Source organism: Arachis ipaensis, chromosome B10 (assembly GCF_000816755.2).
Source record: "Arachis ipaensis cultivar K30076 chromosome B10, Araip1.1, whole genome shotgun sequence".
In the NCBI taxonomy this organism is placed as follows: Eukaryota; Viridiplantae; Streptophyta; class Magnoliopsida; order Fabales; family Fabaceae; genus Arachis; species Arachis ipaensis.
Genome location: NC_029794.2, coordinates 23,093,573 through 23,099,151, shown reverse-complemented (window position 1 = coordinate 23,099,151; position 5,579 = coordinate 23,093,573). Strand labels below are relative to the sequence as shown.

Sequence of the window (5,579 nt, the reverse complement as noted above, 5' to 3'; positions counted from 1 at the left end):
TGCTTGCCTCTTGATCTTCTCTACTGCTATTTCATTCTCCACTGCCTTTCTTTTCAATTTCTCTGCTGCTTTTTCATCCTCTACTGCATTCCTTTTCAATTTTTCGGCTGTCACCTCTGCCTGTAGTTCAACTAGCATCCTTTGGGCCTCCTTTGTTTGAGCTCCATCTACCGCCGGCTGCGAACTCAGACGGAAGGGTTGACTTGGGGTCGATCCGAAACCTACACCACGCACTCTACCCTAGTGCTCTTTTTCTGAGAGCTTGGGCAAGGGAATTATTTTCAGAAAATATTCTAGTGGATTCATCACTTTGCTCAATCTCTCTAATTTTTTCCTACAGACGTAAATAAGCACACATAATATAAAATAGGTTTAATTACTCTGCTGGTCCCTATAATTTCGTGAAATTTTCAATTAGGTCCCTATACTTTTTTTCGTTTTAATTGAGTCATTGCACCAAATTTTTTTTAATTGGGTCCCTATACTTTTTTTTTCCTTTTATTTAGGTCCCTGTACCAATTCTTTTTTTTTTTTAGTTGGGTCCCTATAAAATTAAGCCAATTATTACTAAGAGGGACTTAATTGAAAAAAAATTGGTACAAGGACCCAATTAAAAAGAAAAAAAGTATAGGGACATAATTGAAAATTTCACGAGATTATAGGGACCAACAGAGTAATTAAACCTTAATTGAATCCAACAAGAAAGAACATAAAGGATTAAAACGTAATACTTACACCAATCCTCTGAGCTTCGGGATGTTTATAGGAGCCATTACGTCGTTTGTGCACTTTGATCCATAATTCTCCTCTACCAACTCTCCTCCCTTATAGTTCTGATTGTAACAATACAGTTTATACCATAACCGTATTAAGGTATTCTACGGAAGAAGATGCAGTACAAAATATAGGTAAAAAATAAATTCAAACTTAAATTACATCTTCTTCCCTTCACCTCACCAAACTTTTAGAACTGCCAGTGTGAGTGTAAACTTGCTTCGATCGATTCAAAGTGTTTTTCCTACACTTCTCCTATTATACCATCAAAAGTAAGATTGATTAGTGAGGGAACTTGTCCATAGCAGTGTACCATAAAATAGTAACATTTCTTAATGAATTCAAAATAGGTTACCTTTGTGTTAGGGTCATTATAATAATTAAGGAACCATCTTCAATGCAAAATTATTTTGAGGACTTTCCCATACTTTGCAAAATTATTTTCTTGATTCTTCCACCTCTATCTTCATCAAAGTGGAACATTTCCTGCAACGATAAGCTCAAGTTGTTAGTAATTGCATAACGAAAGAATTGATTTAATTTAAAAAAATCTAAAAAATTATTACCTTTATACAATCATTATACACTATGTCTTCGCCCGTCACCTTTTTCCAATTTTTCTCACAGATAGAAAATTTGTTGTAATCAGCACCTAGCGTTCCAAGAACGCCACTCAATAAACCAACACCATCTTCGATTGGTTGCAGCTCCGTGTTGAACCTCAATACGATCTTTCTACCATTAAAAGGCCACTCCATAGCTTTCCTTACACTTAATTTTGCTTGTTTGATTATACCATCAGAATCTTACTAAAACATGTTTAATATCTTAAAAAGGTTAAAAATAAAGTAAGTGTATGTTCTAGTCATTCAAATTATGACCATGATTTAGTTGGTATTCAAGAAACAAAATACTAAACAAAAAATTTGTACCCAATAAAAATTAAGAAGATAATTAGAAGGATGATTTAGGATAATAAATCATTTCTCTAAAGATATTTATATAAGAAATTGAATTACATGAGAAACTACATGATAACATGAAATGAAGTCTAATCATTTTTTATATACTAAGGTTTAAGATTTGTTATCGAAGACATCAACATTCCAGAACTCGGTAGTCTTGCGTCCTTTGCGCCTTTCAGCATCAGAAGCAGCAAACATGTTATCAATGTATTGCTCAAATGAATTTATCTCGTTCCTCTCTGGATCCAAGTATTTATTGAATGGCTCCGGTGCATGTACATCATTGGCACAGGTTTGTATATCGAGTCTTGGTTCCCTCCGAGGCAGACAGAATGGGCGAAAAGATGCCGCTACGGGTAGGGGCGGCAAACAAGGAAGCCCGGCCCGCGCCGCAAAAGCCCAGCCCCGCCTAATGAGGCTTTCTTGAAACCTCACCCCGCCCCACCTAATGGCAGATTAGTGGGCTAAACCCACCAAATCTCTTTTTTTTTTTACTATTAAATATTAAACAATATATATAATTTCATAACTATTTTAATAAATTTATAATTTTTAAAGACATAAAAAATTATAATTTCTTTCAGTTCGGTCTGCCTTTTTTGACGGGTTTTGTGGGCCCGCCTGGTGGGTTTAGCCCCATTTTCCACCCCTAACTACAGGGATACCACCATCACTGGGCAGGGGAATGAGCCAGTCATGATCAGTGGAGGATAAAGATGCAGGAGCTTCCGTTGGAGGCTGCCGACATGGTGTTTCCAATATTAACTTTTTTGTGTAACGAACTTTTCTGAACATCTTAAATTCCTAGTATAAAAAACGCACATCATAAAATGAAAAATATAGGAAAGCAATTAAGTGTATAATAATATTTTAACAAGATTGATATGGAAAAATCAGCATAAACATAAAGAAACTAGCACAAACAGAGGATATTTAATTAGTCTGGTTTTAGTTTTCATATTCTTGCACACTTTAATCAGATAAATAAATCTATCACTTCTCTACCTTATATACTTAAAAGACATTAAAATTTTCTCTATATGAAAATTAACTTTTAAAATTTTTTACTGTAAAATTTATTTTTTTTCGAATTAAAATTATAAAAATACTAAGATATTCATATTTATAGAAAAATTTAAAAATAAAGATACATATATAACTCTGTTCACTCTATCCTTAGATTATAGTTGTACATGACTTTTAATGACAGGTCCACAATATCAAATTGACAAACGCATTTAAAATTAACTAGAGATTATATTGAGAAAGAAGAGAGAGAAAAAAAATAAAACTTCACGGAAAATTAGGTGAGTCATGAGGGAGTTTTAGCATATTACTAAGGATGATAATGGAAATATGGTGGATATTTATACTAATACTTTATTTCCTCCTAAATCCATACCTATCTAGTGTTGGCTTCTAATATAATCTTTTGCTTTTTTACGACCTAAAATATAATGTATAGTCTATGAAAATAAAACATAAAGTATTTTAAAAAAATCAACAAATTAAATTAACAAAAATTGAAGAACAGAATCACTTCATATCATATAAGCCATTACTTTAAAAATTGAACCAGTAGTACTTACCAACAGTGAGGAAGGACGGAAAGTGAGGGCGAAAGAAGAAGGATATGGACTCGGACAGAGGCTTGACGACGAGAGAAAGTCGTCAATTTCGGGCCCGACGACGACTTGGATGAAAACTTGCTTAACGACGACGATGGAGCCTGCGACGCAATAGCTCCGAGCACGATGATTAGTGATAATGAGGAGAAGACAACTTCCGACAGCAACCGCTCATAGTGTTCAACGGCGACTGAGTCTTTGGTTTTGAATAAAAGGATTAGGGAAGAAAGCGTGTGTACTGCATTTTGAATAATGAAATTGTGAGCCTTCAGTAATTTACCTTTAATAATATTAATAATAGTAACAATAAATCAAACCAATAATAATAATAATAATAATAATAATAATAATAATAATAATAATTTACCTTTAATAATATTAATAATAGTAATAATAGTAACAATAAATCAAACCAATATATAAAAAAGAAGAAGAAGAAGTAATAGTACTATAACAGTCTAACAACAACAACAAATAAATAAATAAATATTATAGTTTATATATCTAGATCATAACAACAAATTAAATGCATAATATTAATGGTAATTTAAATAAATAACGAACATTAGAGTGTATATATATAGAGCAGTACTAAAAAGGTGAATGGTGATTTAACAAAAGACCAATATTGTTATATAAAATTTAAGTCTTTAAAATAACAAATAAATAAATAAATAAATATTCTTATATCATTGTATATTTGTATCTATATATAATTGGTAAATAAAAAATACTTTATCAACATATACAGTAACAACTGAGATGAAACAACGCGAAAAAACCTTTTCTCACACCTTTCGCTTGAAATAATGCGAAGAAAATTTCAAACGAAGGTTTTGGTTCAAGAAACTCCATCAAAATTTCAAACCTTCTAATAAAAGTCCAAGAATTTGAGTGCAACCGAGATGGTGCACACCTCAATTGAGTCAGGATATCACACTCGAAAGAAGTAAATGGGAATTTGATTCCTAACTCTACAAATACACAAGTATATATATATTAAAATATTCACTAGATAACCCACAAGACAAAAATTTTACCCTCACACTTTGTCCCTCCCTTACCCAACCTGAACCCCAAGCTGTTGAATACTCTCCTCATTACAAAACAGTGATACATGAGGAACTCAAGCATATGAATTATCATTATCTATAACTACCTCAACTTCTATGATCTCCGATTCTTCTTTCTTATCACTTTCTTCCCTCTTTTCCTTCGCTTTTTTCTTCATTTTTTTTCTTCATTTTTCCTTTTTTCATATCTTTCCCCATACTCTCAAAATGAAACAAAAGCTATAGACTATTTACAAAAACGCAAACAGCCACAAAGAAAACAGCATAAATAAAACTACAAACCTTTTTTACTCATCTTTAGGAACCTCAGTAAACTCCAAAAAATTTGAAAATAAAAGATACACAATACAAAACCCTTACTTTTACCACCCCAAATAAAGAAATTAACGACTTACAAGTAACATTTTCACCTTCACACAAATCAGGACCGTTTATCGTGACCCACAATACTTAACCAATTATTATGACATTGGTAATTGTAACTGCATTTGTTACCCACATCTCATCGGCTTCTCTATCTACAGACTCCAATTATTTATTTATTTGTTCATTTATTTTAGACATATCATTTCAAATTTAAGTTCCCAAGTAAACAAATCAAAACACATATGTACGATGGAAACAAGTTGAGCTTGGGGGCTACCACAACCTCAATTCCGAGTTATAAGTAAAAAATTCAACATGTCTACATCCGAAGATTATCACAGGTCAAGTTTAGGGGTTGTGATCCATTACCCAAAGCTTGGACCAGTCACACCTATAACACAGAATCTAGAAGACATAAAATAAGTACGTGTTATACCAAAGGGATGTGATTCCCTCTTCTAACGGATCAATCCAAGTAGATCAAGAGCATTTACCACAAAATCAGGAAAACAAATCCCAAATGGTTCCACAAATATCAAAAACTACCTATAGCGAATTGACTATATAAATACAAAAATGTTAATATTTATCAGTTACGTTATTCACTCCGAATATCATCTCCATCATCTAAAACTCATTCTAACTTAAGTATTGAAGTGTCTTTGTATAACGACCTAATTTTCAGTATGTCTAGATCATACCGGAAATTGAGTGCTACCAACTTGTCTTCCTAATTATTATCTATTATTTATTATATAAGCCTGATTCGTTGT

General features: G+C 32.4%; 1 long non-coding RNA gene across 1 annotated transcript; it reads right to left on the bottom strand.

Annotated features, from left to right (window-relative positions):
- Positions 2,377 to 3,640, bottom strand: LOC110268518. The gene is made up of 2 exons (XR_002356545.1): positions 3,329 to 3,640; positions 2,377 to 2,543 (listed from the first exon to the last, which is right to left on the bottom strand). It is a non-coding gene; the product is annotated as an uncharacterized LOC110268518 (long non-coding RNA).